Raw genomic sequence first — 27135 nt, forward strand, 5'->3', positions numbered from 1 at the left:
CAGACATGTCTGGGGATTACAGGTGCCTTTTCTCTCAGTTATTGAAGCCGTGTCGTTTCTATTCTTTTGCTTTTAATATACCTTTCTCATGCAACATTCATTATTCTGGCTTTCATACCTAAATCCCATTCCCTGAAGAGGTGGGAAATCTCATTTCCGGGAATTTGTGCCTGTCTTGGTGAATTCTTAAGAGCTCACCAAGATTAAGGGTGACTTTCTGCCCCCACCTCCTCCCTGTCAGTAAACCCAACACTAAAGCACGCGAGGTGCTCACGCAGAGCCATTCGGCATAAAATGGGCCACAGGCATTCAGCCTCACGGGACCTGCACTGACCTTCATTGGGGATGTTGTTTTCATCCTTCCCCTTGGTGGCCTCAGCACTCTGTCTTGCTGTCCTGAGCAAGTTTATTCTGATATTATATCAGCTGGGGGGAAGCTAAACTGGATTCAGAGTTGCTTATTAAAAACTGCCTCTGTTATGCTCCGTTTTTCCCACCAGGCCCTGCCACCAGAAGCCCACCCCCAGCTGAGCCTGCCCCATCTCCATGCTGCCTGGCCCCACCTCATAGCTGGTTCCTTGCACTTGGCAGCACACCTTGTTCTCAGAGGTGTTTTGGTTCCTGATGGGTAAGCGATTTGAGTCAGAGTTTGGTTTGGATAAGCTCCCATAAATTGTAACGCTTGACTATAGGTTATCCAAACTATATGGGCCTCTCGAGACTCTAAATTGGCCTGGAAGATCCAGGCTTCTTTCTGAGATTTTGGCACTTCCTGATCCCAGAGAAGTTGCAAATAGCATGGCAACAGGCTCTCGCACGAGAGGTCAGCATTTCTGCTTCTTGTTTCAGCTGGAGCCTGCAAAATGCGTGAGCAAGCAAACAAGCTTATTAGACCCAGTTATTCAGCCAGGAGGGAGCATGAGAGGGCTGTGAGGAGCTCTCTGGATGCTTGTGCCTATGACATGTATTGCCATGACCTGTAGGCTAACATTGCATAGAGAAGGGGACTGGAGAGGATGTCTTTTGGCACACAAACTGCTTTGGCACTTGTCGAGGGGTAAGACTAGATGGAGCAGTGATGCTACACCACAAAATATGGCCAATGGAGCTGGCTTTGTTCAAAAACAAACACAAAAACAACAAACCAAACCAGATGAAGCTGTGAATTTAGGATTGAACCAGATTTTTGCTTGTAAGCCAACCCCTCGTAACTATGTGTGTACGAACAGCTGTAGAATCATGGCTAACGCAATATCCTGTCTGCAGCAAAAGTTTGTGGGGGGAGCAGAGGGAGAGGAGAGCTGAATGTGAGCTGTCCCTTGGCAGAGCCTCCTGGGCTCCAGCACTCAGTAGTTCAGTGACTTCCAAGCCAAAAATCATGTCCAGATCATCGTATTTAATAGGCACCGATGAACCTATTCTCCCAGAATTTGTCTAGATATTTTCTAAACATATTAACATTGGTTATTCATAATTATTAAGGCAGGAAGACTGATGTATGGTCAGAGGGAGAGAGGTCTACTCTTTTACAAATCTCTATAGAGACTTGTCTATTAATACAAACAAACAAACAAACAAACAAAAAGCCAAAGATTTGGGTATGTTCTTCTGCAGTATAAACCACTTGTTCCTGTAACTGCAGTTGTGGAAGGATTCCTTGCAAAGCATGGCAATGGGATATAGCTTATACCTGCACTGCCAAGTCTGGGAGACAAAGAAAGCAGGCATCTGACCTGATGATGTAATTTATTTTCACCCACCTTTAAATGTGTTTTTCTTATGTCAGCCAAAAAGCTCTGGATAAATACAATTGTTTTGCCAAAAAGAGATGTTAAATGGGAGGGGAAAAAGAAAAAACACACACACACAGAACCCAACATTCGTGTTACATTATAGCACGTTCTTGAGAGCAATTCACAGTATTCTGGTGTTTTTACTTTAAATACTGCAACGCTACTTCTCTCCAGCTACGGTCTGGTGTGCAGCCCTTCCTGCCCACATGGTATTACGCTTCTTGTGGACGTCATAAAAATATTGCTAAATCACAGCTGTCTTGCCAAACAACTGGCTCTTCCTTGCGCCAATTTTGTTCAGCCTCTGAAAAGCTACAGGACTTTTGCTGGGCCCCGTTCAAACTTAAATGATGTTCTCAGTTACAAACACAAAATAAAATGCAGGTCACTAACAAAGCAGTTAGGTTTTGATTAACTCCTCTGTGAAAGAGTAAATAGGATTCTTCCTCTTTACTTCTGATTTTTTTTTTTTTCATTCTTTAAGGGGAAAATGAAAAGACAGAATGAGAGACCTAAGTGGACACAACTAGAACAAAGCCCTGTTTATGATTAGTATGCCTGAAAATATCCATGTTAGGCCAGGTGCAGATGGCTAATTCCCTCAGACTACAAGCCAATTTAAACCATAATTCCTGAGATAGACCACTTTTCCCAACATTAATGGGAACCAGCTGCCTCCTATTAATAATATGGATGATTACAAAAAAAAAAAAAAAAAAAAAAAAAAAAAAAGTGGGGGAGGGAGTAGTGAAGTTAGGGAAGATATTATTTTCCAGACTGTTGGCTGTGTCCTGCTGAGGACAATATGGAAAGCTATGGAATATGAGTCTTGAAAAACCTGTCAAGTTAAATATGCACACTGTTTGCTCAGAAGGAGGATCAAGTTATCTGTGTATTTCTGTGTTTCAATGACAGGGTTATTTAAGGGATAGCAATTGTATTTATTCAGTTATTTGCTGGCTCTTTACTTTTGCCTTCCCTCTGCTGACATTGGATGGTTTTGATTAGCGTCCTAGGAGGGGAGCCCGTTGCCTTTTGTCCGTTGAGCCTGGCCGTTCCCACTGAAGCCTGATTTCATGTGAGATTGTGGAGTACATCAAAGCAGAAGGATAACAAATGAAATAAATTGTTCTCCTGAGAGCCTGGCTTGTTGGTTCAAAAAATTTGTTCGGCCTTCTACTATCAACATGCCAGTGTGAGATGAAATGTGAAGACATGGAAATGCATGACATGTAACAACAATGTGTCTTGGGAGTGCCTTTTTTTTTTTTTTTTTCCCCTGTGTTCTTTATGATTGTTTTCTTCTTGTAGTTTTGGGGAATCTGAGTGGAATTTATTTTTAAGAATGAATTCAACAAAATACATAATTTACTTGTTTGGAAGGAGGGAAGAAAAGGCCCATGGTATCAGTCTTTTGGGCTATATTCCTTGTTCTTTATGTAGATATGATTCCTAACACATGTATAATTTCTTGGAGATATTCATCTAGTGTAGGCTGCATTTCCTCCTAACGTCTTCCTTGATGGTTTGTGGAGATGGGGAAGAAAATTGAGCTCTTGACCTCATCATTCATGGTGGAGAGTTTGCAGGTGCATTCCATGTACCTGAATAGATAAGGAGATGGAGCAGGCTGGGACTCCCCTGTACCTGCCCTGAGCATGCAAAGGGCCACGACGTCTCCTCAGCCCATGTAGGCCTTGCACACACATCCTCCATGTGAGGACCAGCAAGGGTCCCTCAGGGAAGGTGGGGGAGAAACACTGACTAGAACTTTTATTCTTTTACACCTTGATTGCTTGGCATTTATAATGAGGAGACAGGAACTGTGGTTCTTGGGAAAGATGGCCAAGTGTGGTCCAGTGTGACTGGCCTCAACTGGACTAGCTTTTGTCCCTTGCTAGGCCACAGGAAGAGCCAATTTCTCAATCAGGAACAAGGCATTTTCTAGATCACATATTATTACATGGCAGATCAGAGGAAAAAAAAATGTTGGCCTTCTAGTCAAGTCATGAAATTAAGATTACTCCAGCAATGTATCCCAGTGGCAACACTTCATCTTCATTCACGCTCCTCAGCAGTCCAGCCTTTACATGGGTCACCAGAGCATCTCTCCGAGGCATTGACTGTAAAGAGGGAAACCTCCACTGCCTATATCCAAACTTCAGAGTAGTGTTTAAAGCAGGCATAGCAGAGGTAATGGGAAAGATATTATTGATTTTATGTATGTAGATAGAGCATAGTCAACTTGACAATGCCTCTTTAAATAATTGAAAAATCTGCTTCAGCTGACAGTAGCTCACAAGATAACGAGGCTGGTTGTGGAAGAACATGAGTAATTAGAGAGTGGGGATTCTTGCCACATGGAATTGACCCTTGGGGGCTTGAAGAAAGCAGGATTTGTGGCTGCTCTGAAATGCCAGTGGTCTGGTCCAGCATTCCTCTTGTCAATACGAACCTTGTGTTTTTATTGGAAACACGTGTCAAAACAAAACAGTGTTTGAGGCTGCTGCTGAGAGAAGGTGGGCAAGTCCACAGACAGCCAACCTGTTTTTTCTGCTTGTTTCCAAACATACCATGCCGCACTGCCCGTCACGTTCAAATGGGGGGAAAGATGGTAAGCAGCTTCATCATAAATAATTTGTTGCTATATGGATATTTACGGATAGAAAAATATTTTACACTACTGATTCTGCTGCTATTTCTTCCTTCATGATGTAATTTCCACTTCAAGATTTAGAGGAATCAGAGTGACTGTGACATTCTGCTATACCCTGATGAGGCCCAAATTGAGAGTTTATATTAGGGTTACCCCCTGAAGAAAAGCTATTGCAGCAAGGCAGCTCTGAGCTTTTCTGGATGAGCAGAAGAGCATTTGTAGAAGACCTGCCAGTCATATGCGATACTTTGCTCCCTGTGGGCTGCCAAAACAGTTTGAAAACAGTGTAAGTTATGAATCTTGGAACTGTTACCTGCATCACAGAAAAGCCAAAGTAATGAGGTGAGAGTCCTGATATATGATGATTAAAGAAATAAATAATTAGGTTTGCTAATTATCTTTTTCCTGATTTAAAATGATTTTGTTGGGCTGATGTTAAAAATCTGCCTCTTTCTTGCTCTCCTCCCTCGCCTACCTCCTAACATGGTTTTACTTGGTGGGTAAATGAAATGATCTGGGGAGATAAAGAACCCAATTTGTAATGTGCTTTAGAAGCTTTCAGAATGAAAACCAGGGATTGATGCAGTGTGTTTAGATTTGAGGGTCTCAATATTTCTTTCCCTTGATCTACCTGTCCTGCTGTGTTGTCAGATCTTCACAGTCCAGATTTAAGGCAATAATGGTGAAATCTGGAACATGTGATTGCTGTTTAGGCCCCAAACAGTCATATTTCTGGACTGAATCTAAGCCTAATTGAAAAGGCAAGTGGATATCTCTAGCAAAATAAAACATGGCTGTCATAGGCTTTACCAAGTTCAGTGTAACACAGAAGAATGCACTCTGGCATCTATGTTTGGTTTCTGTTTAAAACATAAAATTAAAAACATATTTTTTTCTGATGTATGTTTTAAGTATGATTTGCAAACCAAAAATAGAACTTGCCAGGCCTCCAAGGTCTGGCCCTTGTGATGCCAGGAAATAAGTCTCCTATCACCTTAATATCATCGCTGCAACTATTTGTGCTTGCCTGTTTACATACCTTATGGGCTATTTGTACAGTCGTCACCATTCCTCACTGCACCTGTGATGCCTTCGTATGTATTTCCTATCATGCTTGAAGAGCTCAGGAAATCAATCAAAACTATTTCCATTGCAACCAAGTTTTGGATTGGAGCAGGCTGAGAGGCTTTCCTTTGAGCCCCCCCTTGCCACAAGCACAAATAGCTTTGAGATGTACTGTTTGGAAGGCTGAAATGTCCCAAAACTTTCAGGAAAAACAGAACAAATCTATTTCCACCTTTTGAGATCTTTTTCAATCACCAGTTATTTCAGATGTATTTCTCTCAGTACATATCCATTTCCAGTTTCGAAATTGCAAACAGAGGGCAATTATTTTTTTAGTCAATACTTCTCTTTGTTAGTTTGAACCACCACATGACTGGAATGGAAAATAAATTCAATTATTAATTAATTTCAGAAGATTAATTGATTCCTTCCTCAAGAGAGATCTCAAAACCAGATGCCCTGACTAGAAATCCACTTGTTGTGGTCTTTGGCTGATCCCTTTGGTTTCATTTGTGTCTGGTGCATTTTAGTGCCCTCCATGCTGACAGAGCAAAGACTCTGTCATGAATCAGGCTTGTTCAGGGAAAGGTTACTGAGGTGGAGGAAAAAAAAAAAAGACAAAAAGATAAAGCAAAAAATCTGGAGATCCTAAAATTAGAGAAAAAAGATCTGATAGCAGGCAGACAACTCTGGATGGCTCCTTCTGAAGGCCTCATCTGTGAGCTAGGAATTGGCACAGGCTGTCCTTGGCTTACAAGGAATTATAAGCACACCCTTCTCGCAGCGGTGGCACAATTGTTTTGAAACTAGGCAGATCTTCTGTGTTTACTATTTGGCAGGTTCTGTGTTTTTGGCTGGCAGCCATGCTGAAATGTGTTTAGTTTTAATTGACAGCCATGGTCAACACTGCAGATCCCAGGTAGGTACTGCTAATCCTGACAAGGCAGGGCAGAAACAGCAGGCTTGCTTTCCAGCTAGCTAGAGACTCTTTGTTTTTGGGAAAGCAATGGCACTTTGCTTCTAGATAACTAACCCTTAGGAACCCAGCATCCACCTTCATGACCTGCCCCACTGCCTATTTGTAAGCAGCCCATGGCCACGTGCTGACAGCTGTTGCAATAAAATGTTTTTGTTATCAACTCTTATGCAAGGGGAAATCAGTGCTAGTAGCCTTGCATGAGAGAGCTTGTTGGAGCACAGACACACAGAGTTGTGTTGTTGTTTTATTTATTTATTTGAGGCTTGAAAGGAAGAACAGTTACACACAGACCTGTAGTTTAAAATATGAGCCATTTCAAAAGTGCATATGGTTAGATTGATTTAAGCCACAGGTTGTGATGGTTTAGATTTTACCTCCTAGTCCTTGTGAGAGAGTTTCAGCCTTGCTGTTGAGAGAGAAAGAGGATAACAGAACATTTGCAAAAGTAAAAAGAGAAGAATAGCATATGCACAGACTTATGATGGCTTTGGTCATGACATCTAAGCAGAGAGAGCAATGATTTCTGTGAACCACAAAAATGTTAGTTCCAGCTGGCATAAAATTCCACCAAGTAATGCTTGTGACTATCTCTCAGTCCATCTGTCTCTCTGTCTATCAGTTGTGCCTGTATGCTTTATTATAAGTGATGCATTCCTTCTCATGTTATTGTCTTCCTTATAAGATAATTTCTCAAGGGATTCTTTAACTTTCCCCTGAAGTGACTTACATTTAATGTGGCTGCATTGCAGAGCTCTGTGGTAAAGGAACTGGTATTGATGGAGAAAAGATTGCACCCAACTATCACGACAATGTGCCTTCAATCAGCGTTTAGGTCTCATCCTTATTAAGAGTTCATGCCTCTGCCAAAAAACAGGAAACAACATTGAATTAGATACTACCAAAAGAAGATACTGAAGGAAGAGATTCACTGAGCCAGAATGACGAGAAGAGGAAATTTGGTGTGTCAGCTGGGACTAAATGGGACAATTGTTCTATCTCTGTGCTGTGAATTTCCACCATGAAAAAGTAACTCAGATCCTGAGTCAGAGTCAGTGACAGCCTCAGAATAGGACTTCACTGAGCCACGGTACTCCCCAGCCCCCAGGAGCAATTACTAGTAGTACCTTTGCAGAGAGGCGTCTTTGGGACAGTGTACTGGGTCTGGCTGGAATGTTAACTTTCCCGGCAGCAGCCCATTCAGTGCCGTACTCTGTACTTGTAGCTGGAACAGCAGTGTTATCACACCAGTGTTGTGTCTACTGCTGAGCAGCAGTGGCACAGCATTGGGCCTTTCTCTAACCCTCCTAGGGGGTGGGCAAAAAGTGAGGAGAGAAACATCACTAGGGCAGCTGACCTAAACCAATCAAAGGGATATTCCATACCATGTGGTGTCACACTCAGCAATAAAAGGTGGAAACAGGAAGAAGAGGGGAGGGGTGGGCTCTCGTTGAGAAGACGTCGGTCCTCCTCTCGAACACCGGCTGCGTGCGTTGAGGCCTTGCTTCAAGGACGTGGTCAATCATCGCTCATTTGTGGGAAGTAGAGAGTAATTTCTTTCCTCTGCACTTCCATATAGCTTTCATTTATTTTGTTTGTTTGTTTTCCTCCCTTTTTTCCCCTTTCTCTTTTATTTCCCCTTAGTTAAATTGTTTAGTTCATAGTAGTCTTTATTTAATTATTATAATTATTTCCCTTTAATTAAATTATCCTTATCTCAACCCGTGAGTTGTTCTTTGCTTTACTTCTCCCCCTCCTCATCTAAAGGAGGGGGAGTGAGAGAGCGGTTGTGGGGTTTAGCTGCCCAGCACGGTAAAACCACCACAGACAGCACAGCATTTATGGGTTTGGATTGTTTCTGAGAGCTGTATTTTTGAATCTGGGCAAAGTTGAATAATATCCCCCAGTTGCTCATTTTTAATGGGGCTGTGAGATCAAGGTGAGGACCTGGTCGCTCCAAGCTTAACAAAAAGGGATTTCCAAGAGTGGAGTAGCCCTATTTTCTCCTTCAACAGGTCTTTAAATTGTGCAGTACTCGTTCAGCAGCTTCAGACTTTGATTTGGCACTGCTGTGTCGTGTAGATGTAGCAATCACATTCACAAGCCTGGAACTAATTAAAAATGGAATATTTTAGATCAGTCATGGTGAGTGTGGCCAGATATACAGGGAGAATACAAGGGCGCTTAAGGAGCAGAGTGATCTAGCTTTTTAAAAATGTTCTTCCTTCAACGTTGGTACGTTACCTACAGGCCAGTTGGGTTGGTCCTTCGCAGCACTATCTTTTATGCATCCTCAGTCTGGTTAAAGTGGAGCTCTAAGGGTGTACAGGCGTTTCATGGTTTGCTGCATTCCAGATGCATGGAGAATCATATTGAAAAATCTGTCTGGCAGGACATCACTCTTTCTTCTTTTTTTCCCCTCATTTTTAAAGAGGGCATGGTTGCCAAGCTTATCCATCACTTTAATAAGAGATAATGAGTTAAAGGCAGTGAGTGTAGATAAATCAGGAAATCAGGACAAAAACATGCGAGGAGATAGATATGGCTTCATCTAACCCAATTTATCTGATACTCACACAGCCTGTAGCAGGCTCATCGTAGGTAACACCATTATATAAAACTTGGAGACCCAAGTGCTTTCCATGAGCCTCTCCAATCCTATGAATTCAGTCTGTGAATGCCTGAGGGGACGGCTTACCTGCAGACAGCACTATAGGGTCTTCGGGGAGGAAAAACTGTCCACAGAGCAGTTACATGCTGGGTCACCATAATTTTCTCCTTGCTCAGCCTACCACTTCCTAGGTTTTGCTGCCAGCTCTGCACCTGCTCCTTGCTGAGTCAAGCTGGGAAACAAAGAAAAAACATTTATTTCTCCTGCAGAGTAGTCAGGCTCATTAGGGACGAGTGTTTTTTCTCATTGCACTGCCAACTGGTGTACCAGGACACCAGTCGTACGCCAATTACACCGCTCATCACGGGCCGATGGCAGCATCCAGTTCCTGTAACCACTGATTTTCATCACCTGGTCACCTCCCAAGCAGCAACTGACTGCAGGTTTCTGGGATAGGGATCTCTTCAGCATGTGCAGGCTCTCCGATGGGCTGTTGGATTAGCTCCTCCTTGGGAGACTGCCTCAAGTCAAATAAAGTAATGGCAATACTAAGGTTGCGCTCCAGGTGTTCCTGCTATGGGGAACATGGAAAGCTTACCTAGAGGCTGCCATTCAGCTCTGGCAGTCTTTGTATGATGCCCAGGTGGCAAAGATGCTTGCTGGTTTGTATACGGGAAAGTGCTTTTTCAGTCTTGATTTCCTACAAGGAAAGGACATGGTTTAGTGATTAGTCTATGCTTGGACTTGATGGTCTTGAAGGCCTTTTCCAGCCTAGATGATTCTATTAATCTAAAGTTGGTAAACAGAACATTTAGTATCATATAGTGATTTTTTCCCCCTCCCTTTAATACCAAAAGCCCTTTAAAAGAACAAATTGTAGGTGAACTGGTAATGTGCTGACTGCAGGTAGAGGCATGGTGGAGGGTGAATGTGTGTCTTTGGTCATTTGCACCCAGCTTTTCACCCTGAGGAACACTGTCACCAAAAGGCTCCGTGTGGCTCTTCTGAGGGTTTCCAGACAATTCCCTCAGTCAATCACCCTATCCTAAAGAAGAACAATAACAAATCAACTTTTCTTAAACACAGAGAAGCACTACTTACAGTCTCTGCAAGGGATTTTTTGCTAGCATGACTTGTATTACCATTAAAATGATTTAACTGGAACCTCCGCTCAGCAGCATTATAGGTGACATGTTCCCTAGCTGCGGTGTATCCAAACAGATTGTTGCGAGGCCTTGAATAAACATTTTCTAAGTCTAGCTCTGAAGCAATTTACATCAAGCAGCATTTATTTCATGGGTGCTAACTAGTTCTTGTGTATTACTGACAGAACAGGCAATGTTTTCTATCAAATCTGATGGGTGTAAACAGAATGCCTATTAATAATGTGGCATGGAGCTGACTAAATGCAATATTTATGGCTCATGCATATGAAAGTCTCATAGACAGTTTGCTTATAAAGAGCAAATGAATCCTGCAGTTAATGCTTGAATTTAATAAGAGAACAAGGATAATTCTAAACATTTTTCTAAAGGCATACCTATCCACACGCACTCATTCCTCTTGTAATGTGAAGAATTGATGCTTTTGTCAGAATAGGCTGAAGGCAAAGCTCACCAAAGTAGGCCCATCCATCGATTTCAAGAGGTTTAGTGCTAGGGTCAATATGATGTAGGAAGGAATTAAACTAAATCATTCAAAACTGAGCAAAAGGAGCAAATTCCTAGGTTCTTTAGTGGTGGTTTTTTTTTTGTTGTTGTTGTTGTTGTTGTTTTGTGTGTGTGTGTGTGTGTGCTTGTGCATGCATGTCACTGTGTTAAAATCCTGAGTTCATCATTGATTTCAGTGCTAAGTTTCAACTGCCCTGAAAGGGAGCAGGACCAGGTCTTGGCCTGCGGTGTGCTAAGCACCTTCAAGCTGGACCTGATCCAAACCCCAGGTCTGCAGAATGAAGATGGAAATTTCATGGAGCTTCAGTTCAAATATTCTTGCTAATTTGTATGAAAGCAAAAGGAGCAGAGTTCTAAAAACAGCTTCTAACTCTCATTTCTACTGGCACGGCTGCTATCGATCGTGTCCAGAAAGAGGGATGGAAAGACACGACAGAACTGGCAACAGTCCTGAGCCATGGAGTTTGGATCTCAACCCCAATCCAAATGTTGCCGAAGAACAGGGGATTTTTGTATCTGGAGGTTTGATTTAATCTTTAGAACGTGCATGGAAAATCTGTAGGGCTGGAGCGGGGCTTCTCCTCAATGGGTAAGGTATGGACGTTGGGTCTGGGGTGACCAGCTTGGTCAGAAGCCTGGGGAGAGGAAGGCCTCAGCAGCATCTACTGGGGAGTGGAGGGGTCTCCAGCTGTAGGAACCAGCAAGGCAAAGGATATTCCCAGTGCTCCCAAACACGGCTCAGCTCAAATGTCTCCTCTAGCTTTTTTCCAGAATAGTCTCCCTTTTTGGTTGTTCAGTCATCTGGAGCAGGTATAGTACTTAAAGTGATTCACAAATGCTCCCGTGAATTGGCTGGAAACTTTAGTCAGAGCAAAGGTTTTGGTCAAATTGTGATTAATGAGTTTGGTTAAATTGTGATTAATGATTTTTTTAGTTATTATTTTTATGAGTTGCAAACGCTATGAACTCTCCTAGCTTTTGTTTTCAACCAGATGTTGCACCTAGAAGTGAAAACAATTTTACTATTTGTTGGTTTTAGTTTGAAGTTCTTCAGTCTCTCCAGTCAAGAAACCAAATTTTTATTGTGTGGTTGAGCCAACTAGTATAATCGTTATTATTAAAATCAACTAACAAAAATATCATACTGTACAATTTGCAAAAAACAACAGCTTGGCAAACATTTGTCCAAACTGTTTAGTAAATATGTTCCAGTAATGAGTGGTTTAGCAGGAAACAGGAGAGAAAAGACCACAAATAAAATCAATATTATTATAAATATTATTTGCCACAAGTAATTTGAAAACCTCTGTTTTCATCCAAAACATTTGCTTTAAATTATATGCTGACATATTCTGGAAATAACTATGATAGACTATTTTTAAAGTAATAGTACACAAAGGATTTCTTTTCTTTATGTTCTTTTTCACATCGACAGTTTCTGGTTTCTGACGTGCTAAAATAGACTCAGATAAGGATTTGTGTGTTTGTGTGTGTATGTAGCCAGTTTTATTTATTTATTTTCTGTTTTGGACTTCAGAATTGTGTGCTTTGGGGAGCAGGTGGTTTCCAGCACTTGAAGAGATCTGCATGTTAAATAAGTTATGATTTGCTTTGCAGGGAAGTATTGCTACATGTATTTTCATGAAATTCCTTTCAGGCATCTTCTTGGGTTCACTTCCAAAATGTTATGAAAAAGTGATTTGCTTTCAGAAAGGAATTGCTCAGCTAAAAATAATAAATATGTTACAGCTAATGTGGAAACTAAATATGTCAGAGGTGATGTGGAAAACATCAGAGCAGACTGAGCTGAAAGGATAAATGATCTCAAGGAGTCAAATGAAGCCACTGCAGAAAATCCAAATTTTACCAGAGTCAGGACAGTTTGGAAACCACAGATGAAAGATCCCTGCTTCCTGTGTAGGCTTCAAGAGAATCCAGATGCTTTCTGTGGCTTGAGGGAATGAGTTGGTTGCTGCGTGGACAACATATCCTCACACTGCCCATTTCTGGGCTGAGGACCCATATGGCAGTGGTGCCCCAAGTCTTGCAGCCCCATCAGAAGGTGGCAGGCTGTCCCATGGATGCTCGTATAAACTGGGAATGCCATGTTCTTGTAGTTTTGTTGGCAAACACACAACCTTATCCAAGGTGAGTATTTTGTGAAAATGCAAACCAAGAGCTGCAATTTCATCACCACCCTGTGTAACTGGCTGACAGTCCTGGCCCTATCAACATATGGTATTTGTACTGCAGGAGGTCCCACATGGCTAGATGCACTGTCAAACATGTATGCTGTTTTCCTGGTTTTACCACCAGATATCATATTGGCTGAAGGCTGAATGACAGCTCAGATGGGTGTCATCACTGCCTTTGGGAGCATTCATCTTACTAGACCTCTCAGATCAATTCTCCAGTTTGGTTACTGAAATGAAAATTAAACATCCTACCCACCAGGAAAACTAATTTGAAGATACATTTTTAACCCCAGAGCAATCTTTTACCTGCAAACCTAATTGTATTCCTTTAAGAAGATGTAATTAAGTATCCTCATGGCAGACCATCAGTTTTTACAAAGCATCTCTACAGCAGATAGACATCATTACTAATACAATTCATGGAGGTGCAGGCAGGAAAATAAATTGGTTGTCATTGGGACATCATCAATATAATGAACGTCTGACGTAGACTGTTTGTTTCAGATGGAGCAGACATAGATGAGGGGAAAAATTGTTAATAAGAACAGCAGACACAACGTTGCAGACTGTAGCTGTCTCATGAAATATGATTTGCTGCCAGCACATCACAGTAAGGAAAGTCTGGTTGACGTGTGAATAGATGAGAAAAATAAAGGGAAGAGACACTTTCAGGTACGTCCTGCAAAGCTCTGCTGAATCACAGAGTTTGAATCTTTGACTTTTTTATTGCATCTCGGTAGTTACTTTCATTTCAGGCAGGAAATTGGTAGTTTGCCTGGCTTTTATTTCCATTTACCACTACAGCAAAATTGAACCTTTGATTTTTTGGAACTATACTGTCTCCGAGAGAAATCAGTAGCTAACATTGTCATGCAGACGCATACAAAGCAGAGCTGGTTCACATTTTGCAAAGCCTTCAGGGGAATTTTGACATGCAGAATGAATACCCAAATGCCCTAGGCTGCCTCAGGGATTTCCGGCACCATCTGCAGGATGCTGGGGAAAAATTCCAGTGTTGAAAACAGCTGAAAATGTTCCATGTTAGTGTCCCAGCTCAGCACTCTTTAGTCTCGCTCATCTTACATGGATTTAAGCATGTGTTTGCTGTTAAGGGTAGATGCTAAGTTCAAGAGGAACTCCGTCCTTTCCAAGCAGGACCATAACTCCTCTTCTGACTTGTGAATCATTTGGGAAGCAAACCTAATTTCTTTCAAGAATTTTCTTCCAATATTTGTTAACAAGTTCAGACAGTCTACACTCTTTGATTCAATTTCTATTCATTTTACATGATGGGTGATCTAAATCACACAATATACTTTCCTTTCTCTGTATTCAATGACTGAAACACAATGACGGAGAAATTTTTCACTTTGTTTGCTTGCAAAATCTTTGAATGAAGGGTTGCTCATGTCTCAAAGGGTTTAGCGAAGGGATTTACGAACATACAAACAACAGATCCAAGTTTGTCAGAATGTGTGTGTGCTAAAACCCCACAAGTCAGAAGAAACTGCAAGAAGCCATACCATTAGAGAACATCCTTATGCAACGAGAGCCACTTATTGCTCCATGCACACCTTGAGCTGATCAGGAAGCATAAATAATGAATTTCTCCTCATGAAACCCCTTTGGCTAGAAAAAAAGCACAGTAGACAGCATAAAAGCTTATGTGGAACCTGAAAGAGATAGACAAACCTCAACAGGATCAAAAGTTCAGGTAAACATCCTAACACTCAGATACTAACCTGAATGCTGTCCAAACCCATCCCGGCCATCTGGGCCTGTATTATTAACTTAGTAGTGTCATGTGAAATGGTTTTCTCACAAGGTTTCTGATGCTTCCTGCTGTTTGACAGGCAGGAAATACCATCAGAAGAGCCTTTCTTGCTGTAGTTCATCATGTGCAGTATGAGCGGGAATCAGGAAGTGCAGAGGCAGCGCAAAAATGAAAAACAGCGTGCCGGGCTCGGGGGCAGGGGAGAGAGGATATCAAGGGGGAAAATTAACCAGGTTTGCTGATGCCACCGGAACAGGCAACTTTGGAGAAGCACCAGCACATATGGAAGCAGGCTGGGCAATAATGTTTCCCCATCATTAAGGAGCACAGAGGGATGAGGAGCTATGTTGAAATGAGAAGCTGAAAAGCACTATGCAGCTCTAAAACTAATTCTCCTCATAATGATCCTAAATCAGTAACATTAATCTTGATGCTGTTGCCGCTCCTCAGTGTATCTGGCATCCTGGAGAGGCTCATCATCTGTTGATTTTTATTTATTTATTTTTCTTTTACAGGGTCCTAATTAAACACTGGGCTACCTGCTTGCCTAGGCAGCATTACCTCACTGCTTCTGGGTGACAGGACAGCAGGGCTTGTCCCTGATGACATATTCAATGGTCTATGGCTGTGCTGTTTTGCTGCAGCATAAGCAAACGGAGAATTCTTTGTGTGCAAGTCTGAGGCTGCATATACATGTGTGTGAACTCTCTAAAAGCAAACAACTAGCCTTTATAAAGCCAAATTCCAAGCAAGTAACCAGCTCAGCAGCTGTGAAAGGTGTCTCTGTGTTTCATTGTTGATAAAAATGCAACCCACAGTGACTCAAACCTCAGGATGTGGTGGGAAGCTGAGAAGAAAAGAAAGATAGAGAGTGGGGGAGAAAGGGAAAAAAAAATCCTTCTCAGGATGAGGAGTTCAGACATGCCAGATTTCTTTGGCGCAGACGTTGCTGTCATGAGCCTCGCAGACGTTTAACGTTTGATTCCCTGCTTGCTTTTCACTTGGCACCAAGGGTGTAGCGAAGATTTTGAAAACAGTATGGCAAAGTGTTTTAAATAGCAAGACTGGTCTGCAAGTGCCATAAACAGCATCTCTTTCATATGCTACAAGTAAATAGTGCGGGCAGGAACCCAGCGTGTGAAGGCTGCCACAGATCTGTCGTTACCCTGCATCTGCTCCCTGTGACCAAAACATTGATGATCATTTCCCTTCCCCCCCTCCATTCCAGCCCCATCTTGAATGCCTCTGGAAAGCAGAAGGCAGCTGCCTTAAGGACAGGAACTTGGTGTGCGGAAAGGAGAATCTAGTTTGGAAGATGAATACTAAAAGTAGGCATTGATTTCCTATCAAAGAAGTGAAGTGTTCAAATTTGCTGTGTTGCTTTCACTTGAAAGGCATCAGGACTACCAGATGTGCTGTGTTCAGATGAGATTAAGCTTTTGGACTTGTTCTGAGGCCCCAAAATTTAGCTCCAGCCATGCGGCTTAGGCACAGCTTTTTCCCGAGGCAGCAGAAGTGACTTGAAGCTTGGTGGCCTGAGTCTTTCTGCTGTGATTCTGTTGTCAGATATTTAGCTACACAAGCACCAGATCAGGCATGGGGGGGGAATGAAGCTATCCCATCACAGATAACATCTAACTAGCAGAACAGATCTTTTTCCTACTGAACATATGTTTCCTTCACTTGCAGTGAAAGAAACACTTTTCTTATTGTGCAGCCACAATAAGAATGAGCTGAGAGCAGAGCAATGTAAGGGTTGAAGAAAACAAGAAACAGAGAAAACTGTGTGAAGGCTGTATGGGCTTGTCTCTAGCATTTACTAAGGGAATAATACAGGATCTCTTGTCAGGTCTAATCAACCTTTTGAGTTGACAGTTGCTGATTCAGCAGTGAGACACTGCCTGTTCTCCAGAGGAAGATTTAGGAGCTTAACCTGAGTTTCCACGGCACTGATTTTCACATTGCTTATGACTGAGAATCCAGGAGCTACTCAAACAAGGAACATAAAAGGTAACTAAGAAAAACAAGTCTATTCTCGGTAGACTTACATTGCTACACCTCCTTGATCAGGGCATTACAGAGCCCCATGAATGGAGGAGGATTGAAAATGAATGCTGTGTTGTCAGTGAAGAGAAGTTAGACTTCAAAGTCTCGTTCAGTGCAGGAGCCAAACCAAGCTGCTCAACATCACCATCACTGATGATGCCAGCAGTGGGAGTTCGGTGTCCGTGGGGTAAGGTCTACCTCTGGGAACAAAAAAGTTGCACCTGGGTGCTTTGTATCTCCAAAGAGTTTGAGTAAGGCATGTGAACCAGCCCTGGGTGGCTGTAAAGGACCAGGTACAGGAATAATTGCATTGGTGCTCTCTGGGTACCTCACCAGTCACTGAGACCTGAAATAAGGCATGTGTCATGGTCTTTATTGGCCAATATTTCAGAGAGACTGAGCGTCCCCACGGACTGCTCACAGTGGGCACGGGGAGGGGTGCTGTGCTGTTTCTTTGCTTTTGGCTCAGCTCTGAAGCACTGTAACCACATTTTACAAAGCTAAATGAGAAATATTCATTCCAATATCAAAGATTCATATATTCCTATGTTCACATATGTATACATGTACATGCGTGTGGATGCACCACATGGATAGTACAAATCTGTGAGTTAATTGGTGCATTTCCTGAATGACTGTGGTTTTTTAATAGTGCTAGTCCTTTATCTCCACAAATGAATAACACTGTTAGATCTGATCTCTAATTATATTCTGAAGACCAATAAACCCCTGAACCTTTCTGGATGTCTTTAATTAGAATAAAATCCAAACAAAACAACCAAAAGAAAACAACAAGAGCGGTTGCTGGAATCTTGCTATGGATTTGCTGGTGGTTAGGAGCAGAACTGGGTGAACTAGTCACGGCAAATATCTCATCATCTGAGACCTTTCTAACTTTTCTCAGCATCCTGAAAACAGGTTTTATTTTTTGTATATGTTTATATTCTATTATTTTTTATTTATTTATTTATTTTTTTGATACATAGTTTGTATAAACATGTTCCAACACACTGGCTGGTAGTAAAGTAATTCTTAGCTGTATGCGGTGCTGTTAGTGGTATTTGTGTGACATTCAGTAGGTCTTGTAAATCATGTGCTTTATATAAACTGTATATGCTTATACGTGGATAGATGAAAACATCATCAAACACGGTGAAAATTCAGAAATTTTTACGTGATCACATAGGCATTTGCCTATGGTGTCACAAAGATGTGAGAGTGGGGGGACAGCAAGTCTTAGTGTTATTTTATTGAGAAGGAATGTGTGTTTTTATTCCCTCATAAATGTTTGGTGGTTGTTTTTTTTTTTTTTTTTTCCTTTTTTATTAGTTTTACAAATGTAATGTTTTAGCTCACATTTGATGATGTACTGAGTGTTGAAAGATACCTTACCTTTCCTCATTTCTCGTTCTGTTGATTTGCATAGGGACAAAGTAACCTCTTGCTGAAATGTGTCTATCTCTGGGGAGAAGCACTACTATTTAACTCAACTGCAGAAGCAAAAAAGATCTAGGCCTTAGATAAAGAAGCAAAACCAGGAAAGAACTGGATGGAAAAGACTTTGACTTGGGAGTGAACTCCTCAGATAGTATCATGAGATCTTCAAGAAAGCAGAGGAATCGGAGCTCATTGCATGTGAATTGTCTGAACCGCATGTGAGCTTTAAGGACAACAGTAATGAAAGAATAAAGTGGCTTACAGGCTACATCAGCCCTGGAAAACAAAAGCATTTCACAAATGGTTTCATCTTATTTGACTTGTGATATCCAACAGTGAAGTGCAATTATTTCTTGTCCTAGTTATTCTGTTGTACCTGAGACATGAAGTTTTCACTTTAAGCCTGGTTAAAGAGTAGAACAAGGGGATGCAGCTGTTTCTAAATTAACCCTTAGCAGGGTTTTCCCAGCCTGTTTTGAAGGGGGGGGGGGGGGGGGGGGGGGAAGTTTAAATGTTTGCCTCAAGGGCTGGAAACCTATTTTTCAGGCTGTTTAACTTTTGTCATTCTCAGTGCATCTGTTCAAATTAGCTTCAGACAGTGAAATAAATAAGAAATATTGCCCAAGGGTCCTTGGTTTTGTCAGAAAGGACTTTGAAAAAAAGTGGAGAAGAAGAAAAAATAAAAGCCTGAATCAAGAAGGCCTGCTGAGTCCTTTTCTGACAAGAAATCAAAACTGACTGGGGTTAAGCTCATTTGATTATTACAAACACTCCAGTGTACAAGAAAGCCTATAATTTGATGACACTAGATTAAACATTCAGGCCAAGATGTGGTGTGAACCTCCCCAGGTTTGAAGCCAAAGTTTCAGCAAAGAAAAACTAATGCCAAGTAGGTCTGGGAAACGAGATCAGAGAGGAGACAAAGAAAAGACGAAGGAAAAGAGATTTCCTGACAGTACAGAATGGCAAGGCGTAACTGTATCTCCTCATGTTCTGAAATCTTCCCTGCTGCCCATGGTTTGACTCCTGGCAGGTTGGCAAGGCCTCTGTTTGCAGCAGATGAGAAGCACAAGATAACTCATGTGCTGGCCTCTCCCAGAAGGTGATAGGTCTTGTTTAGGAGTTCTACATATCCTAACCAACTGACCACCAAAAAATCTTCCTGAAAATGAGCAAGGTGAAGGGAGATCCGTAGAGCTGTTGCTGTATCTTCTGCCTACATCTTCCAGCCCTGCCAGCGGAGTGGTGCCAGCAAGGCTCAGGGCCTCTGGCAAGGCAACTGCATTTCTCCTTGTCCGTGCATCAGTCCTGCCTTTCTGGGTGTCCGTCAGTGACCACCTGGTAGTGCAAGGCACCCTTCTGTGGCACAGATGAGCACATGCCACGAATAAGCTCCTAATTAAATATAGTGGTTAAGGAGGACGATTTCTGATAGCAGCTCTTTGCAAGCAGCAACCTGATGTGACTTCCTGCCCCCAGTCTGTTTCCACTTTCACTCCAGTAGTTTATTTCTTTCCCTCACTCACATACTTTCCTAAATGGTCTTTGGTACCAGGTATTTAAGTCACACGTTGTTTCATGTATTCTCTAAGTGGATGAATTAAACTGTTATCAACAAGAGGAGCTTATCTCTTCTCCTTTATTCATCTGGAGTTTGCTAATACATCCATTACCCTTACATCACAGAAAACAATTAACAGACGTGTTTGTTCATAAAAGAATTGGTTTATCTTAGTTAAATTCTTGTATCTCATAGCACAAAGCTCAGCCTGCACACCTCCAGTCCAGAGTCCTGCAGCAGCTAAAACATCCTTTAGATTGAGTGGGAAAGGCATGCACATTAGTGATGTCATTTCAAAAATTATTCTGGGTGGCAAATGTTTCTCACTTTCACTTATTTTTTTTGTTTGTTTGTTTTTTTCTTCTAACTGGTAAATGAAAATATATCTAAAATCAGCATGGAAATAGTCAAAAGAGGCATGAGCCTTGTTTTTGTCTAATTTACATCTCCAGGATATTTTGTGAGAAATAAAGTGCAGTTCACAGCTCCCTCTGGCAAGCACTGTAAGTACAATTAGTGTTTCTAAGTATAAGAATAATGAGGAGAAGGAGGATAATAATGGTGGCCACTGGTTCCCACCCATTTTCTGCTGGAAAAGAACTGACTGTAACAGGATGAGCTATCTGTTAGACCTCCTAGATTTATTCCTCTCTCAGAGGTAAAATAGGTCAATATTCCATTATAGTCCAAATATTATTAACTTTCTTTCCCCATATATTTTGATATTTCATTGAAAATGCTCCATGAAAATCAAAATCAATCTTCAGAAAAATTACTCATTCCAGCTGTGATTTTTTATGTTTTCTTAATCCATATTTTATTTTTATTTTTTTCCCTCCAGGGTTCCTTGATTCCATGTGCTTTGCTTTCTCAACAGAAAGAAAAAAAAAAGAAAAAGAAAAAGAAAGAAAGAAAACAAAAGCTGAGGACTCTAAATGGAAGAAAACAGCAGATTCTAGAGCTTGTGGTTATTTTTATTGAAAAAAAAAAGTAACATATTTCCCAAAAAAATATTTATTGCAATGCCTGTCCCTTTTTGACAAGAGCCACTCAGGAAAGGTTTATCTGTCCTGGAATTTTGTTGGAAGCTGTATATTCAACCATTTCTCTGTGTATCTTAGCCCTTTCTTTGGGAAAAATAAAAAATAAAAAAAAAAGGAGAGAAAAGAAAAGAAAACATCAAAGTGCCAGCGTGCGAGGGTATTTTCTGGGTAGAGCAAAGCTCTTAGCAGGCAGCCACATATATTAAACCAGAACTACTATAAATGTCTTGTCCATTTATTCTGATTGCTCTAACACAGAGCATTCACTGTTTTATGCCGCCTTTTCTGACAGAAGAGAAACTGCAGTAAAGGAAAGAAATTTCTTCCGTCTGTGCCCAAGGTTAAGGCAATCTGTAGGAAAGAATGAAAATGACACAGAGAAATGAGTATCTCATTTCAGCAAGGTCCGAATCATTATCTGCAACATTTTGGATGATTCAGCATGTTTTGTGGCTTTTTTTTTTTTTTTTTTCTTCATCACAAGGGTTGTTTCTGTCAAAATGAAAGCTGGTGGAACTGAGCTTATTAGTACCTCTCACATCTTTCTCTGCCACGCCTGAAGCTGCAGGCGTGATTTCCCTCTTGCTGGCTCTGGGATAAATCAGGTGCAGGGGTGTGGGAGGTCCAGCAGTGGAGAAATGCTTGTGGGAAACTGGGCTGAGAAGAAACCCATCCTTCACTCGGAATTACATGAATCTAGAGCTCCACAGAAAGCTACTTCAGAGGCTGAGGATTGGGAATAATTAGCACATTTAAAAAAATCCATAAGCAGCACAGCTACTTTTCAGATAAAAGGATGAATTTTTGGGCTAATGGCAAGGGCAATGAATAGAAGGAAAACAAATAATGCCACAAAAAAGAGCTCCTTCCAGGGAACAGCCTTTCTTCTTTCCCAGCTTGTGCATGGAAATCTATTGCTCTTCACTGGAAAATAAAGCTGTGAATGCATTATTAAAAAGCAGACCGATCAATGTCTTAACCTTTTGATTTAAACATGAGAGCAGAATTTTTAGGATTAAGAATATTAATTGTTCCACTGATATGTAATATTTGTTGTTTAGGGTCAAAGGTTTGAAAGTGGTCTCAAATTTTTTAGTAACAGTCTACTACAGAGGCAATTAATTATAAGCAAAAAATGGATACAAGAGGGGAGGGAGAAAAGGAACAGCTGGAGTAGATAACAGAAAGAGAAGGAGGAGGAAATGAAATAGAAAAATACATAAAACCACGTTTGCTATAGAGGAAATGAGGAAAAAAGCATGAACTTGGGTTCTTTGAAAATATTCTTGCTGATAGGAACCTGGAATTTTTATTCACCAACATTTCTTTCTCCAAAGGTATCCTCTTTACTTGAAATCTCAGTATTTCACATAAATTATCTCTTAAGGAAGCTTCATTCTCTGCTCTTCCCCCAGTCATGTGGGACACCTAGATTTTACAAAAAGGGAATGAAAACTCCATAGCAGATACCACTGATAATACACAAAATGATAAAATCACATTTTCATGTTTTTGTGTGTTTTCTTTTCCTTTTCCTTTCTGCCATTTTCCCTTTGAGATTCTCTGAGGGAGGGTCAACAGGGACTTCCCTTGAATAGCTGCTAGTGGCTAGAAAAGGTAATGCGGAAATGATCACAAACCTGGACTGCCTCTTTACTTCGTGCTTTGCCTGTGCTACAGCTCATGTTTATGGAGTTAATCCTTCTGTTGTGGACATTGTTTGTCAAGGAGGGTTTCACAGGAGCCCTCACCATCCCAGAGCTGCGTAGTGAACTTTCAGGCAAAATCAGTTCTGGAGATAAAATGGCAGACACTTCAAACCGTTGTTTGAAAACTAAGGCTGGGGTCAAAGTTATAGGTAAAAAAGCTTAATGAGCTACTGAAAGATATCCCCCAAGGGAAGGAGATCCTGTCCAGATGAAGAGGTCACTTCATCTGTAAACCATTGGATGGATAATAACCCCTGGGTTTGAGCATCAACATGAGAATAAAAGATAAATAGCACTATTTGACGCTTATTTCCAAATAAATGCAGGTTTGTCATTCATAAAACCTTCACCCTGTCTCAACAGGCAGGTCTTAGAGGGCAATTTCAGGGCAGTTTTCTCTGGTGAGTGTTGGTTCCAGGTTTATGAATGGTTTTGCTTCAGTTGCTTCAGCATCAGCCCATTCAGAGAGCATTCAGGGTTTTGTACTTGATGCTACTATGCTGTGGTGAGCAAAGCTCTTTGTAACAATTCCTCACGGCTTTTTGTAAAGAGACTTCTTTAAGTTAGAGGTAGACCCATGGTGTTTCTTGTGGACTGTGAAGGAAGCTATGGAGGTGTCTCTACTGTGTTGGCACATGCCTGGGAATAACGTGAATACAAACAGGCTGAAGCTCAATTAGCCAAGATGGAAAAGATATCCATTAAGTGATTAAAGCATTTTACTGGTATGTAGGGAAGGACACAGGATTCTGTCTGAGAATGGTTGAATCTGCCCACCTGTGGGCAGGAGAAATGTGAAGATGACCTCCATGCAGCTGAGCTGGAAAGGCTGAAAGAGCACCAATCAATCTGCAATCAAGCAGCTGAGAGGTATAATTAGCCAGATTAATTAGGCCATAAAGGCAGTGGCAAGACTCAGCTTTGGTTTGCTTGGAGGTTGAGTCCCCTGGGGGAGGCTTGGAGGGCTCCTGGGCTGGGACCACCACCAGCAGTTGTCCTGCTCAGTCCTGAGGGCAGTTCTTCTAAAAGCGAGCGATTTGGGGAGTTATGCTCCATGTTTGTCTTTGTAGCGGTGAAGGAGCTGCTTTATTGTCCTTGAGTTGAGGCCTGGTTTGTGTTTACTTGCATGTTTGGGAATTCCTTGGCTGGATTCCTTGCATGGTGGGGACCAACAGATGTTCCAGGTGCTCCTATCTTATTTCCTTTGGTTGGCAATATTGGAACAGGGAAGAAATAGTATCAGCTAGCTCTTTAGCTGTTTTTTTTTTTTTTTTTTTTTTTTTTTTTTTTTTTTTTTTTGTGAACTTCTATATGCAGTTGGCATGCTTAGTGTAAGCATTTACATGTGAAAATCTAAAAGCTGTAGGGGTAGTGGTTTTGAGGGGTCCAGGGCTCTAGAAGATCTTGATGCTCTGCTGAGGGGCCAGTTAGCTCATCTTGTGATCAGAGCTGAGGTTTCATGGTCTGCTTCATGGTCTGCTTTTCATCTGGAACAGTGGTGGCAGCAAAGGGGGGCTGGGGTAACACAAGGAGGTCCTCATCATACTTTTCCAGTGTGTACCAGCCAAGTGATTGAGGGTACACCCAGGATAAAGATACGAAGCTGTTTCTGTAGTATTTTACTGAAAAACAAATCAGTACATCTGTTCTGTGGAGATAAAGAGAATTTAGTACATAAATGCATGCTGGTTTCTGGCTTCCAAGGAGCCTAAAGAAAAGGCAAGAAAAAGAAATAAAAACAAAACAACACAAACCCTTACAGAGCTCCAGGCTTGTGTTACATTTTGCTGTTTCTTTGCCTCTGAAAGCCCAGCACACCTTCAAAAATTCCTGGCTGAGGTAGATATAAAAAAAAAAAGAGTCTAATTTGGACTTGTGCAGCCCAGTCCTATCCTAAATAAACAGTGCTGCCTGGAATCGCTTGCCAGACAGTTGGCATATCTTGCAGATTAGCTAACACTAACAACAATGTGCTTCAAGAAGAAGAGGCTGAGCTTGGCCTCTGCTCCCCAGCTGGGGTGCCAACACAGGGACCTGTGCCCATCTGAGCCATACACGGTTCCCCTCCCTGGCCCCAGTTGCAGTTGGGATATTTGCAGACATGGAGCTGCTTGGCCCCAGCCCTGTACCCTGCACAGAGGGCTGGAGGCAGGCTGCAAAGCAAGTGGGGAGAATAATTCCAGTACAAATTGCTGCAAGTGTTAAAGCTCCAGGGAGCAGATTTAATAGCTGCCTTCCACTCCCGCGTTGGTTTGTCAGGCTCTGGTTTATGGGCACAGCTGGACGATGGTGAGAGAAGGCAGGAAGGGGAGGCTATACTGCGCTTAAATTTGTGGAAAAATTAGTTTGCACTTGTTTGGGCTTTCCTTTGTGTTGTTTCATCCCTGTAAGGTTAGATGCATGGGGGAGAGCAGTGGGCTGGGAGTGAGGAGCTGCAATCTGGCTTGCCCAGATCAGGAATGTGGGAACCAGCACTAGGCAGGCCTTACACGCTTCGTGAATGGCAAAACAAGGTTTCAGCAGCTTGGTCTGGAATTTGGGTGGCCACATGTAAACACCACGAGCTCAGCCTTCTGGGGAAAAAAAAAAAAAAAAAAAAAAAAGTTACGACTTCAAGCCTATATTTGCCTCAGATTTCAAATGGTGAGAGGGGGAGGGGGAATGTATAAATGCCAACTCAGCAAAATGAATGGTTCACACAGAAAACCCAATGTTGGCAGTGAAACCTGACTCACTGAGAGCCTCTTGTGTATTAAGTGCATGTGCTGTAGTGACAGAACAATATCCCTGCTGCCCGTTGTAACAAAATCAAAATGCTACTTATTCAAGTGTTTAGAGATCAAAATGCCCAGAGGAAAGGAGCAAAAATCTACAGGGATATGAATAAGTGGAAGCTGGAGTTCCAAATATCCCTTTAGGGAGGGTGAGAGGCAGAGTGTTGGTGCTTGCTGGAAGCTTAGTGCCCATGCTGTGTACCTGCAGGACAAATCGGAGTCCAGGGCAGTGCTGCAGGGCTGCTAGCACCTCCTCTTGGCATGGGTATTTGGGGCAGCTGCCATCCTGCATGGGTCTGCAGAGCTGGCAGGGGAGGACCTCAGCATCATCTGACTGCTTGTGTGGAAATGCTTATCTGACCTGGCAGGCTCTGCCAAGCTTCGTGTAGGAAATATAAACACTTTATTGAGGTTCCCAGTGTTTTTCTGTTCTCCTCCCACCTGTCCCCAGTGGCAGGATTGCTCTCTAGATCTCAGAGCTGGTGAGCAAGGGATGCCAGCGGTTGCTTTTGCCAGCATCTGTTCCTCTTGCCTCCAGCCCAGGACATGTGGGCTTTGCATGTTGATCCCCTTTCACGGAGGGGGGAGAAAAGCAATGTGTTCTTGTAATGCCCATGGAAAGGCTTCTGGTGCTGGCTCTGCCCCCTCACTTCTGTCAAATTCAGTTCTTAGCAAGGGTAAACCTTCAGTCTTTGGCTTCTGAGCAATGTAACTTCTCCAGCTCCAAATCCTTTTATTGCTCAGCTGCTGTTGACTGTTAAAACTGGTCAGAAGCTGGAAAACTCTAGACAAGGGGAAATGTTAGGAACATGCTAAATTATAAGGACGCTTGTGTTTGATTGAGAGAAGTAAATTCTGCCTGTTACCAAGTGCAAAACATGCTGCTAGCAGCCAGCCACCCCAAGACCTATTGTAGCCCTGCTCATCAATGTAAATGGAGGATGCTGTGGCGGAGATGTAGGGGAGAGGCTTCCCTACCCCGTAGTTGTGTTGTTAATGTAAAAGTGATGTCTGTAATGTGCCAGTGCATCCTTCAGTCTCTTCCTTCAGCCTGTACTGCCATTTGACATGGGAGGTAAGGAAAGGGTACACTTATTTTCTGGTAAATCTTCAGATTTGCTTTTGAATGAGGATGTGGTGGGGAGGGAATGGGACCAAAAGCCTTGCAAAGAAAAAAATAAAACAAAAAACACCATAAACCAAACCATATACAGCAAGCTCTGTGCTTATCTAAAACCCCTTCTGACCATTTCTAGACACTTGAGGCTGTGTGAGCTTTCACTTGTAGCAGGTGGCTATAGGGTCACAGAAAGCAAAGCCTTGTGTTGGGACTGTCACTGCCTTACATCTGTGGAGGTGGAGAGTGTCTTTTGGCTGGCTCCGTCCTTCTCAAAGGGTGTGGGAAGCTTGAGACATCAGCCTTTTACCCCTTGCAAGGCTGCCGAGCAGAGCAGCTAGCACAAGGTGCCTTTCCCCTTCCCGGCAAAGGGCTCTCTCCTGCCCCAGGGGGCACGGTGCGGGCGGCGATGCTGGGGACACAGTGCCCTCTAAAGGGGGACCTCGGAGGGAAATGGGAGGCTTGGGAAGCTCTGCTCGCAAAACTTGCCCGTTACAGTCTGAAATTGCTGGAAATAGGTTCTGGATCTCCTTGAAATTGCCCGAAATCATTCGTTAACTAACCTTGCAAAGACTCTGAGACGTTTTGAAGAGGCTCAGCCCCGGGAGATGGGCAGTAAGCGGTGTCAGCAGGAACAGGGTGTCTGCTTAGGGAGTGATCCTGCCCCAAAAACACAGCATACAACAGTAGGATCATCCCTCCGTGCAG

The sequence above is a fragment of the Aythya fuligula genome, chromosome 11, assembly GCF_009819795.1.
Source record: "Aythya fuligula isolate bAytFul2 chromosome 11, bAytFul2.pri, whole genome shotgun sequence".
NCBI classification, from domain to species: Eukaryota; Metazoa; Chordata; class Aves; order Anseriformes; family Anatidae; genus Aythya; species Aythya fuligula.